The sequence below is a fragment of the Athene cunicularia genome (genome assembly GCF_003259725.1).
Source record: "Athene cunicularia isolate RWA chromosome 1 unlocalized genomic scaffold, athCun1 chr1_part1, whole genome shotgun sequence".
Lineage (NCBI taxonomy): Eukaryota > Metazoa > Chordata > Aves > Strigiformes > Strigidae > Athene > Athene cunicularia.
Genome location: NW_020799091.1, coordinates 106,388,653 through 106,402,577, shown reverse-complemented (window position 1 = coordinate 106,402,577; position 13,925 = coordinate 106,388,653). Strand labels below are relative to the sequence as shown.

Sequence of the window (13,925 nt, the reverse complement as noted above, 5' to 3'; positions counted from 1 at the left end):
GGGCGGGCACAGGGAGGGAGACCCACATAAATATCTTGAAATTGTAATTACAGTTTTAATCTATTCACTTAATGTCAACTGATAAAGTAAGGAGAGAGGGGGGAAACCAAAGTTGCTTAAACTATGTATTGCATAGTATAAAGTCATCATATGAAAGTGATCATCCGTAATCACAACTCTATCGATTCATCTGATCAGGCTAGGTATTATTTCCAGCTCAATCTGCTATGGTAGAGATCTAAGCATGGCTGACAGGTCACAACCCATGTCCTTTGTGTTATATAAAGCAGTCTTTACTTGATGTATCTGGAAGAGTAATTTCCCAGCTCAATATATCATCAATAAGTAACTCCAGCATTTTCTGAATCAAGATATAGTAAGGCATTGTCAATGACCTGAAGATAGGTTTCACTGACTGCCTATATTCTTTTTTGTTTGTTTCTTCTCTTTTTTTTTTAGAGTCTTTTTAATAATTGTGTCATAAATATAAATAAAAAGGGTTTTGTTATAAACCCCTGCTGCTAAATGTCATCAGTGAACAATACGAGAAAAACTTTACTGAAGACTATACTAATGTGATTTCATTCACATTAAAAGTTCAGGCTCGTACATACCTGCAGAATCTTACTGAACCACAAGGCGACTCAGAAATACCACATTAATGCAGAAGTGAATCACACTAGACAAGAAGCTACAAGCCAAAACAGGGCAGAAGAGGAAGACCAGAGGAAAAAAAAAAACCCAAACCAAAAATGAGACCCCACTCTTCTCAAAGAGACTTTATGCTCTAAAAGCATACAATTTAAAAATCCCTTTGTTAAGAAAAGGCCAGAAGTTCTGGTGGGCAGGTGATCATGTCTCCACTTTCCCAGGAAACTTAGCAGATCGCTAGCTTGGCACCCTAGTTAGCAATCTCAGGAGAAAGAGATCAAAGACTATCTGGGGATGTGAAAAAAAATCACCCTCCAACTCATATTTAAGAAAGTTAAGGACCAAATCTAGTGTGAATTAGATAAAGTTACCACTCCATGCCTGGGGTGAGAAAAAAACCTACACATTAATAAACTTCTTCTCAAGTTCAGAGGCAGAAACTCATACCTTTCAAGTGTCAATGCTGGACCTTTTTGAATCTGCTTTTCACTCCACCCTGCCAAAAATAAATACAGTATAATCAGGATGCAGAAACTTATAGTGGAAAACAATTTTATTTCTACTGTAGCAGAAAAGTCATTCTGTTAATTCAGTACTCGCTCATGAAAGGGAGACTGTCTTACTTCTTAACAAGGTATCAACAGACTAAAATAGAGTTTTCTCCTGAAGTTGATTATACTTGTGGTCAGTGTGACAGTATCTGAGCTTGACCAATGAAACCAAGCTGGGCAGGCTGGTAAAGATGACGTGTCAGGAGAGAGGGGATAGGTCTCCTTGCCCGGTTAACGCTATCCACTGTGTCAAAAAAAAGTTGTCATCAGGGGATTATCTTTATTCTGACACTCCCGCTATCTATTTACCCGTGATGACTTGAAAAAAAAAAAAAACAAACAAACCAACAAGCCAACACCACACAATACACTCCTGATACTGCATTCTGCTTTTCTAAAACCTTGTCTTCTGCCACTACTATCCTTACGTTACTTGCAATTAAGTCTTTTCTCAGCTCCCTACATCTACAATCTGTACTTCTGTAACATTACTGACATCCAAGGACCCTTCCGCATACACAAAACACAGCTGTTATTGCAATCCTTCCCCTCAAGACACTCTGACCGTATAACCCTTTACTTCAAGTATTCAATTGTTTTTCTCTTGTTCTAGATTAAGTTTAAAATTTCTCATCCTAGCTCTTACAGACATTAATAACTCTTTCATTTCTACCCACATAGCCTAACCACTTACTGTGTCCTTCTTCCTTACCCTTTTGTTTCCACAAACACTCGTTTTTACTGTAATACTCGGGCACCTCTCACACAGGAAATTCCATTATGCTTCTGCACTGCTCCCAAGGCGAAGATCATCTACACTCTGGAGGTTATTTCTTCCTCTCCTCCAACAGTAAATCACCACAGCAAAAATTAATCCAAATCCACCAAAATACCTCCTGCAAAACCACAAGCCAAAACACAAGTGATGTATGTTGCTTGCCTTTCCTCACAGATTTACACAGTACTGTTTGTTCCCTTTCCCTCATCATGGCCTATATGAAGTTTAAAACAAATATATCTGCACCTGTGAGATGCTGAGTAGATGTATAATAGTGTTATGCTGGACAACAGTTAAATGAAACCCTAGAGCAACACTGACCTCCAAAATAAGTGTTTTCCTTTCCTCTTATAAAAGAAAAAAAAATGCATTTATTGTTTTTGCAGTACAACAATACAGTTTTCACCTGATACCTTTCTTTTACTACATATGATTGGAGGGGAAGTAAAAATCAACAGAACACAAAGATTAATGATATGGAGAAGAGGGTACAGAAGGGCTAAAATATAATGTAGAAGGGCTAAAATACAGCATCAAAGGGCTCCCCTTCTCTTGAGCTGTTGCTATTAAAAATCTAGTGAAAGCTCTTTCCATTCCCTGGCTGATACAATGACAATATCCCACCCCACCACAATCTGTTTCACTTCAGAGCATACAACAGAAAAAAGACCAGAGAAGGAAAGGAAATATCACTCCTAGGAAAACTTATTTTGAGTCACAAGATTTATATTTTTCTTCTTAATCATGACAGCAAATAGTGCCAAAGATGACATGAACATGGAAACTTTTGAGAAGGAAGTTGAAGGGAGAGAAAGTACCTGTCCCAGGGACTGGTTAAACATAAACCCAGACCTCTTTCAATGAAACAAAGGAAGCTTTCTGTGTCTCAGCTGCCTTAATGAAATAACCTTATGAGCCCAAAGAGCAGACTTAATTATTCAAGTTCTCCACTTTTTTGAACATAATTTCTCCTACTACTCCTCAAATCAGAGGTATTTGATTTACTAGATCTACCTCGCATTTCAGTTTTATTGCAATCAAGACTGAATCCCTCCTTCCAAAGTCCCTTTGGTATCTTTCCACTAAATAACGTAACCCAGAGCTTTCTTGTAGCACTTCTGAAGGTGCACAGTTTGGCTTACCAAGAATAACCTACTGAGATGCAAATTCCACTTGCCTTCTTTATAAACTGTCACATTTATGAGAGCAAGTCTGTCTGTGCTTGACATTTGCTGGGAAACACTGCATGGCATAATTTCTATTGTAAAACATTTTATATTCCCATAAATTCAGACTACAACCTCAAAGTGCTTACAAACTAAAATAAGATACAGGAATAACTAAGCAGAAAGGAAGGGCTGTAGAGGTAAAATTAGGTTCCATAAAGAAAAGCATCAATGGCAGGTGAAGACAGTGGGGCTGTCTAAGCTGTCTGGGACTGTCTCACAAGAGTGAAGTCCTGATGAGTAAGAAAAGAGCAGAAACAAGATTATGTAGGATACTGCACAAAGTAAAAGTATACAAGCAACCTGCTTTGTTAAAATATCAAGCCAGAGGTGAAATTCTAGAGAGTGTGGTTCCTAAAACATCAGCTGTGTTTCTCTACCATTGTAGGAAGTCTTTCCAGTGAACTGCCATAAACAACATGTTACAATGCGTATTATTTTACTGTGATCTTGACCAATGGGACAAGAGTGAGGACTGGAAGATGGAAAACACCTTGACTCTAATATTGTTCAGAAAGAGGCTGGAGGGAGGGAAATCAAATCAAAAAGTTACTCCCTATCCATCACCATTCAGACTGAAAGCTCTGCTGATACTGGGGGGGTGGGGGTGTGTGTTTAAGATTCCAAAATGAAAGTTAATAGACTAAACTATTCTTGTAAATCCCTTCTATGTATGAGAAGCAAGGTGTGCACTGAATATAATTTATTTTTGTTGGCTACCTGCTAAGACATGAATGCCTCTAAAGAACATGCAATAACAGCTTCCTTTTTGCTAATACATCTGAACATACTACTGAAAGCACCTTTCTCAAGTTTTCCGTGAATTCTTGTATTCACATTTAATTACCTTATTTAAAGCAAATGGATATTTTCCAAGAAACAACATGATCCACGTTCCTCACAGGTATCGATCATAAGAACGGTAATAGTATTTATGACAGTTTTCCTAATGCACATCCAAAAAACCCAAACTATTTGTGATAGGCATATGTAAGCAAAAATCTTTGCTGCTTTAGGTACTGCCACTGAAACCTCTTGTTTAACAGTCCTCTTTGTTTGATTGGCAAACCTGATTACAAATTTAATTTTTGCACAGTAAAGCTCATCCAGCCATTTTTTGATTTGAAATTGGTTTGCACTCTATCATGACTAGCTGAATGCCACAAAAACCTTTGACATCATGACCTCATAAATCGTGGAGAACAGAAGAAATGCTCTTAGAAGCAGGGAACTGTTGATAAGAGACTTTTTCCTCCATTGACTGTACTCTGTCAGCTGTAACTATGTGCAAGAGCCCACACTTGCAAATTACACAAAACATGCATCTGAACTACCCTTCCATGAAATTATTTTCTTTGTTAAAATGATAGTCACAGGTAGAAAAGCTGAGAATAGGAAAGTGTCTGAAGTTGACCAAGCACCCCGTTTTCCTTCGATCCAACATCCCACCACCATTTAAAAACTCCTTTATTTAAAAAAACAAAAAAATCACAGACCTTGATGCACTCCTACCACTAAGCTGCAGTCAGTAGTCAACATTTCTAACCACAAAAGGGATTTTCATGGGACTATCCATCCACTACATGAATCTGGAAAAGAAAATCTCAAACTATTTTGCACTTGCGTGAACTACAGAATTCAATTACATATTACTTACAAAGTGAGGTCATAAAAAACCCCACCCACAAACAAATTACAAGTAAGAGGCATTTCAGTTACCGTAGACCTGTTTCAATTGGACATCTAAATATCTGATGTTAGATGGCTGTTGCTCTTACAGACTGATCATAGTAATTTCACTCCTCTGTTGTTTACCAGGAGCTCTCATTATGTGCACTATGCAGGGCTAAACCACATTGGAAGCTACTGGGCACTGTCAAAATTTCAAGAAAAAAAAGTTATCCTATCTTTGAACAAAACAGAACACTTCACAAACATCAACGAACATATCACAGCAGTCCTTTGGAATACTACCACTTTACACATGAGGAACAGCAAGCACAGAGGAAGATAAGTAACTTGCCCACAGTCACATTAAGTTCATATCCATAGCAAAGGAAGGAAGTTTTTTCTACATCTCCATTTGTAATCTTTAATTACAAGATATTCTGTCTCAACAGTTTGTGGATGGCTTTGTTTGTTTTGTTTTTTTTTTTCTTGCTGGTAAAACAAAACAACAACTGAGTACATTAAACTTGAGGAAACAATGGAACTTACTAAAGGAATAGGACTTGCAAACAACAGTAAATTACTTTATCTTCCAAAATGAGAAAAAATTACCAGCACTGCCATCACCCTTAGGGGAAGATATATGTCAGTTAAATATCGTCAGCACTGGTTTTCCACTATACCTGCTGAAATAATGTTCTCTCCAAGAAAACAACTGTGTCAGTGCAGAACTGAAGAGATGAATGATAGCATTAAGATCAAAACCATAATTTCACCAACTTTTCCTATTTTTCAGAGATCTGCCATCCTCAAAACAGTCCTTGTGAGCTGGGCAAGCACTGTTTAGTTGATTGAAGCTGGAAGGACCACTTCACAGCAGCAGCAGAATGAAATTTGCAGCAGTGGCTCTTCCAATCCACTGACCACTTTCAGTCTCTCTCCTAACATAGAACAATAAAGACCTTTTTCTCCTGAAGCAAGGATCTTTCATAAAGAAGTATGTATAAACGTGTACACACATATCTAAGCATTTCATTCCCAAACAGGTCAATCTATTTCCTTGCTTTAGAAAGCTGTCAGAACCTGCTTTTTTACCAATCTAATTCAGCTGCACTACATTCACAGCAATGAATTGCTCAGATAAACTAGAAAACAGGATGTGCGTTCATCCATAGGTACAGCAATATATAAACAGAACTCTAGCAGTCCATACTAGAAGCAGAGCTATGAAGGAAAGGTGACTGAAAGTGCAGTAGCAAGTGAATCCAGAGAGGCAGCTTTTTAACTGCTCAGTGGTTCCCCAGCTCTGGAACCGTGAACTACAGCAAGCCTGACGAGCATCCTCTGGAAGTTGCACCAGTAACTAGAACTAAGCCTGCAGAAATGAGTTTGCCTCCCATTTAAACAAAGCCAAAAACCACAAGAAGAATATTAACATTTTTCCTGATGAGTTCTCACAAACTCAAATTACAGCTTCAGAAACTGGAAGCTTCCAAATTGACCAAACTCACTAAATAACTTAGTTCCTATACCTCCTCATTTGTAGAACTTGCAGATACCTGCCACACATACTCTGCCAGAGCGAGAGAAAACAGATCAAGTGACTGCCATCGGCTTTACAAAACAGGTAAGTCTGGGAGTAAGGGAAGTATCCAAAACCTCCTAACTGCTAAGTCAGTCCCACCTGCAGTTGATATAGCAGAAGCAAACACCAAACAAAGAAAAAAAAGAAAAAGGTGTTTGAAACTTTTAAATAAAAGCCCCAGGTTTTTCAAATGGCATCAGGAGAATAGATTAGACAAAGAAGATTAATAATGTTGTGTACTCTAGATCATTTTTCATTATTTCAATAGGCAATCATGCTAGTACCAAAGCAGGTCCCAGTTCTTTCTTTGATTTTGCAAGAACATCTTAAAAACACACAAAAACTTTTCAGCGCAGCTTTCTACTTTCTAATCTTACTGCACTCGCCCCCTCAAGTAAGACTGATCATGTTTTCATTAATGAGTCATTCAGTCCAATTCTTCTGCTGCAGATGCTTTGTCTGGTGGTCAAGAAAAAGATGCCAGAGCTTATTTCATCAGGCCTTGTAAAAATCTTCCCGTTACCCCAACAGAATAACAGCAACACTTTTAATTTTCAGGGAAAGTTAACCGACACAACAGACAAAATAATTCCCTCCAGAGGTTTTGCAGCAGTTTCAGTTCAGTACACAAGGCCATTAATTACACAACTGCCTTTAGCATTAGCAAGAATTTGGTAGCTACAGCACTGGTTGAGTTAAAGCTGCCTGCAATAACTGCACACACACAGAAGAAAAAAAAATTATTTACTTACAGAAGTTATGCAACACCCCAACTTCCTCTTTTCTTTACTATGGTAAAGCATGATAACAGAAGGAAAGGGGGTGGAGGTGAGGAACAGGCATTACACAATCTCAAGCAGGGCATAGCTACCTTTCAAAAACATACCAAAACTGGAATTTGCATCTAAAATCTGCCCAAACTGATGATGCATTCAAGTACCAACTTTTACTTAAAACTTAAAAGTATTTCCAGAGGAAAGACAGTGTTACACAGTTAACCAATGCTGGAATCAACCGCATGCCTCCAAGGTATGAATGTTTTTTTAAAATCAGATTGATTTTATTTGGTTGGTTTTAGGAGGCTTTGTTTGGTTCCCCCTCATCCCCAAATACAGTAGTCCACTCCAGGCACAGTTGTATTCCAAAATTTTCATCAAGAGTTTAGTGTTATCAGGCATGCTCCTTCAGTAAAGATGGCAGTAAGAGTTTAATTCTGCAAACATTCTTCTACATTCCATTAAAAAAAAAAGAAAACCAGAAAATCACACTACCCAAGCTAATATATTCCATGGCATTAGGAAAACTTAGATATCAAAACCACACACTCATCAGTCCTCTCTTTTAATCGTAATCTAAAGACTCTACATCACATTTCTATTGATACACTAACGATTGGGAAAAAAACAAAACAAAACAAAACTACAACTGAATAACAACAAAACCAAAACCCAAAACAAAACAAAACCCCCACAACTCCCAGAACTGACTCTACTCAAAACAGCAGTCATAAGAAGTCTCAAAGCAGTCACAGCAATCTTGACTGTTAAAATGTTTTCAAGGACTTGGATTTAATCACATGTCATTTTCTTTTCCTCTAATCATTTATTTAAAGTCATAGGTTGAATTATTTATGAACAAAAGTTAATTACATTGAAATGCAGTATTGCCCTGTATTTATCTAACACCTTCAGAACTCGACCGCCTACCACTAACTGGTTAAAATCTACAAAAAGTCAATACATAATTTAAGATAAGATTTAACTATTTCTGCAGTATTACTGCAATTAACTTTCAAAATCATCTTAGATATAGTCAAGTCCCTTGATGTTGCATTCTGCTGTGTAAAACGTGCAACTGTTTTTCCTGACTTTTGTTAACATTACAAAATGTTTTTATATTTCAAAACAAATCCAGGGGGAAGAATAACTCACAAAATATTTGTTTTGAATAATAAATTTTGACTAATTAGTTATAATTAAAGTCATCATTATCTGAGTTCAATCACATCACAGAGCCTCCCTATGCAGGGTTCTTCGAAATTTTCTCAGCTGTCAAAGGATCTTAAAGATCAACATCCTGCATGCACAAGGGTGTATTCACACTCTTTGCAAGGTGTAAAATGTAAGCTCAAGCATACACTCATATAAATATACTGCACATCTATAAAGTGTTAATCTTAAATCGGCAGGACCATATGACAGAAGTAACTATTACAGTGCATGCCTGCCTCAGCATACAGCGTTTTCCAAGTCCCTCATTTCCTTAAAGCAACTCATTTACTTGTAACTTGCCAGGACAAAGAGTAGAGAGAGGATTTCGCAAATACCTCTGTGGCTTGTGCATGGTGATAACACACCAGGAAAGATGGATTTTCATTTTCTCATCAAGTTATTAGATTAGGTTTACATGCAGATTTAAATGCCCAGGAGGAGTCTGCCACCTGTCCTAAACTTAATTAGTCAGGAATGTCTGCATGACAAGAGCAGATACTTCAGATGTTTTGGAGTGACCACAAGCAAACATCCAAATAATCACCAACACAACTTCAGTGATGCCAAGAACGAATCACTAAGCACAGCTCTCTGTGAAACAGCCTGAATTTTATTAATGGAGTGCTTCATACTTCCCAAACACACAACTGACATCAGCTGAGTTATCTATAAAACCAGAGAATCATCTGTGTAAAGTCAGCAACTGAGTTAAGGAAATGAAGAGCACTAGCTTTCTCATTAGAATATGGGTGCATAGTTACATATTGAGGTGGGGTGGAAGGGAGAGAGGGGAGACATGAAGGCTCAAATCCTCAAGACTTTTCCTCAGCTTTGTTCTTGTTGTTTATCACACCAGCATTTAATATTTTTGTATTTTCATACCACCCCTCACATACCCGCCCTCAAATGTAGGGCCAGTGCAGCAGATTAGAAACTAGGAAAAAAAACCCCACATTTTCATTTAAAGAGGCAAACACATCCATGTTCAAGTATATTTCACATTTATCATCTTGCTAAAAGCTAAACCAAAACCCCCTTAAAATGTTAATTAACATTTTATCTGTGTAGGTACATAGCAACTACTGACAGTTGTCAGTAACTGAATATAATACAGAGAATTCAGTTATCCATCTCATTACGTTGCCATTGGCACATACAATAAATTTGTCTCATTAGCAGGGGCTACTTAGTTCGTTGTAGTAAACAAAGCTGCCGATACGATAGCCTCGCACTCTTTTCATTCATTCACATATTTTTCTTTACTTAGACTTCTGGCATTGCCATAGAAGAGCCGAATGTTAAACATTCCTGGAGTGTCACAATATGTAATACAATAAAACAGATTACAACCATACCTTTCTTTCACAGCAGTGGTGCCAAGCACAGGTACACTGTAGCAATCAATTTGTTCTGCAGACAGTAAGGCTTTCATAGAATACTAATGCAAAATCTCTTTTCTTTCTCCTTCGACTTGACTCCCCAATGCCCGGGTCCCGACCAATACAAGGAGGAGGGCAGAATGTCTTCTGCTGAGATAACCACAACTACTAATCAAGTATACGTGTACAAGGGCATGGGATTAAACCTCCACCAGGCTTGACTCGGGCACTGAGAGCAGCTAAACACATGCACAGCAAGGTCAGAATTAAACACACACACGCGCGCGCACATCTACTTGAGCTAACTAATTTATCACACTTTACCACTGACGGCTTTTTACCTCGGAGGAGTAAAATTACATCCTAGGGAACTGACGAGGTTCAGACACAACAGCTTCCAACAACAAATCAGATTCTACAGAAATGGGAACCGTGCTCTGAGGTGAACACCCCTCTCCCAGCTTCACAGGCTGTTTCAGAAACTCAGCGCATGCCGTGCGTGTCTGTGTGTGTGCGTGTGCATGCATGTGCACAGTCATGTGTGCAGGATGCACCATTAAGCATCAGCTAAAACAGAATGATAAAGTTCAAAACCAGGCACTAACTCCCTTCGAGAGACTTTTCTTTTTGATTGTATTTATCTTTACCTCTTAACATAATCAATCTATCAAGTCTAATTACTCCAGAAGAAAGCATTTTATTATTGTCTAACATAGCAAATGTCAAACAAGCTGTTCATTTACCTTGAAGTTTATTAGCATAGAAATGCAACATGAAGATGCTCTCAAAATATTGTCACTTGTATTTGCAACATTTTCAAAAACTCACTTAGCAGGTTTTTATTGCCTGGTATAGCTGGATACTGTATTAGTTCTTAAAAGAGGCACAGCATTATCTGAACTATATCGCCCTTGAGCTAAAATAAGACTTATTCTTTAAATGTTCAATTTATATTTAACTTTTCTCTTTGGTTCTTTCTATTCACACATTTCTCCCATGTTCTGGTCAGATCTACATATGTGGAGACATGTGTTGTCACAAAGGTTCATACACGTGCATTTCAAGTAGGAGTGAAAAGTGAAATGTTGAAATTCAAAAGCATGTATTCCCCCCCCCCTTCAGTTCTGCCCCATCATGCATCCTTCTCCTTACAGTACATGCAGATGTATATTTTACCAAAATCATCGAGACAAAAACTCTAAATTACAATCGTTGGGGTTTTAATAACACTGCTTTTGCCTGTGATATGTATGGAGAAGAAAACACTGTACAAATACTCCCCAAAATAACCCCGAAAATAACATTTGGCACTTCACCTAGAATAAATTAGCAAAATATTTTTGAAACATCAGTGGCTTTCCAGAGACACCAGGAAAAAGCAGCATTAATCAATACTGATGAGTTTGTCCTTGACATACTGACCGTGTCATCGGGCTATTGTCATGTGATATCATGTCATTTCCCCACCTGGCTCATGACCTTGTCCTTTAAATGACCCAAAGCTTCCCTCAAGTAGCAGGAGGCCCCTCCCCGCTGTCTCAGCAAGGTCGAACGGGTCAGCGTGTCCTCATCTATAATCCACCACCATTTGTCAGCAGGGAGGCTGGAGGAGGCAGGCTTGCTACAAGGGGAGAATGCCCAATTAGGCAGCTGTCACACAAAGCATAGGCTGCAAAATTATCCCCTGTCAAAAGAAAGAGCAGCTGCGGGTGCCAATTACAGCAACCTTTCAACCCTTTAGGTACTGGAAACTACACAGAAGTAAATGAAGTACAATTAGTGATAACAAATCGATGAATTAGGACAGTAAATTAGAAATTACTAGCAGGTGAGCTTAGGTCTCCCATAATATTAAGGGCATGGCACACCCCAGGCAAGGGCAGGAATGTACAGATTTCACAGAGCAGATCAGTTTCATCCTATCCATCTTTCTTGCGCGGAGCCTGTTTTCCTCCATCGTTTTCTTCTCACAAGCCTTGTCCAAGCCAGATAGAGCAGGTAAAGCAAAAAAAAGCAACCCAAAGAGGAAAGAAGTTGTACTGCCCGATCTTCCCTCTTTATCCTGGCAAGCACAGTTTCCTCCTTTCTCACAAGGAGGTCCTCAGAGCCAGCACCACCTCTCTCTAGTAAGCATATTCAATTTCAGCCCGACATTTGACATTTGCTGTGCCTCATGTTCCAGCTAAGCAAGATTTACTCCAGAAAAAAAAACAAATAAAACAAGAACCAAAACAACAAAAAGTGATAAACTCTCAGCAAATTTTATGTCATTTACACTTGAAACACTTAAATCTCAGTTATGTGTTAAGACTTCTGACTACAGGGGGAAGACTTATTTCTTCACATTTCAGTTGTTTGATGCATCATACAGCAGCATCTCTGAGCATACATAAAGCCCTAAATTTGCCAGCAAAGTTTCTATTCAATGCTCTTTTTTGCCTTTTTTCCCCTTGGTGAACAACTTCCAAATATTTTTTTGCCCTCACTATTTTCTTAAGCAGCCAACCTGGAAAGTTACTGTGTGCTGGTACCAAAAGACTGCCCACAGGCGCCTCGGGCTGTGCGCTCAGGAGACAACCACAGAAGGGTGGTCATCTTACTGGCCCCCAGGCATTTACAGAACACGAAGTCTAGAAAACAAACAAACAAAGTGGGGGAAGGAGAAGATCAAAAGGATGGAGAATTAACATACAACCACCCCAAGCCGTGGTTAAAGACAGCTGTACCAATGCCTTTATATTTAGGTGTTTTGAGTCAAAAGAAACAAAAATCTGAGGAGCAAAATACAAATTCCAAGATGCCTCATATAGTCAGCCTTTCCAGGCAGCTCACAGTAATTTCAAACTATGCAAAGTTGCAATTTATCTCGTCAATTCTCTCATTACCCACGCCCTAATCTCAAATCCACCCCCTTTATATTCTTATGCCTTAAACCATGTTGAGTACTGAGGACAGTAGTCCAGATTTCTCACAGCAGCAGTTCTGAAATCATATTGTATACTTGCACGGTAATTCATACATGCACTCACACAAACACGCGTATATTCATGCCAATAAATTTCTATCACATTTTGTATTTTGGTGAATGAAGTCACTGATCTCCAAGAAGCAATTTCCTATGGCTATCTCTGGATCTCTATCCAGCATGGAATTTCATTGTTTAAGAGAAAACCCCCCTGCTTTCAGAACTCCGATAAAACATAATACAACCCCAACTATAAATAGATGTTAAAATGTTCATTTAACAGCAGTTGCAATAACGCTCATCAAGTTTGACATTTCCTTTTGAGTAGCATATGGACACCGTAGAGTACTGAAAGAGTTAATGTGTTTAGAATTCAGTTTCCATCATACTTGGGTGACTATCTCTTTAAATAATTTAAATCCTCTCCATCAACTACAAAGCTGTTTTGAAGCCATTTAGCTTTGTTCTTTACATGTGTTCTAATTAAGAAATGACCTTGTCATCACACACACCAGAAATCCTGGATTATTTCCTGCAGCAAAAATCTACGAAGCCAGGGAAAGAAAAAAAACAAAAAAACACACCAAAACCAACACAACACACGAGTAAAAGAAAAAAAAAATACACACTTCTTCCTTTAGTGAGGAACTGAGGAAGTTGTTGGTTGGCTGAATGCTGAAGCAGTTTCACCGCATAATTTCTGTGTGTGTGTGCGCGCTGCTGAATGTCACGGGGCGGGTTAGCGCGACCTTGAGCCGCCCCAGCAGCACAGCGAGGGTCGCGATGCCTGCGGGCGCCCTTGTACTGGATTTGCAAGACAAAAACCTTCAAACTGGCTGAAGGACATCTTAAATCTCTTCAAAGGTTTTCCGAACTAATCTGGGCTGCTCTTAGCCGGATCTGTGCCAGCCAGAGAGGCAAAATTAAAAACAAGGTCTTTGACAGGCTGTTGTCTCCTCTTAACCCCTCCGGCGCCGCGGGGCCGCTCCCGCAGGCCGCGGGGAGGAGCGCGGCTCCCCCGCAGCACGCTTTCGTAACGGCCTTATGTAAGCAGACCCTTACCGGTACTAACACGGAGCGTTCAGGCGGCTCCCCACACGAACAGCCACCCCCCCACAGCCCCCCAAACTC

At 39.1% G+C, this 13,925-nt stretch overlaps 1 protein-coding gene across 8 annotated transcripts in view; it reads right to left on the bottom strand.

Annotated features, from left to right (window-relative positions):
• NRIP1 (nuclear receptor interacting protein 1) overlaps positions 1-13,925 on the bottom strand; it is a 71,708-nt gene that overhangs the window by 23,203 nt on the left and 34,580 nt on the right. For 2 of the 8 annotated variants that reach the window (XM_026844806.1, XM_026844761.1), the window contains exons 1-2: positions 9,806-9,990; positions 1,099-1,147 (exon numbers count right to left, since the gene is read on the bottom strand). The exons of 1 other annotated variant lie outside the window; for it this stretch is intronic. The gene's annotated coding sequence lies outside the window, so the exon portion shown is untranslated. Of the gene's footprint in view, positions 1-1,098; positions 1,148-1,914; positions 2,054-9,805; positions 9,991-13,925 lie in introns of those variants that run through there. 5 more of the 8 variants (XM_026844797.1, XM_026844752.1, XM_026844816.1 and 2 more) reach the window with 3 other exon arrangements.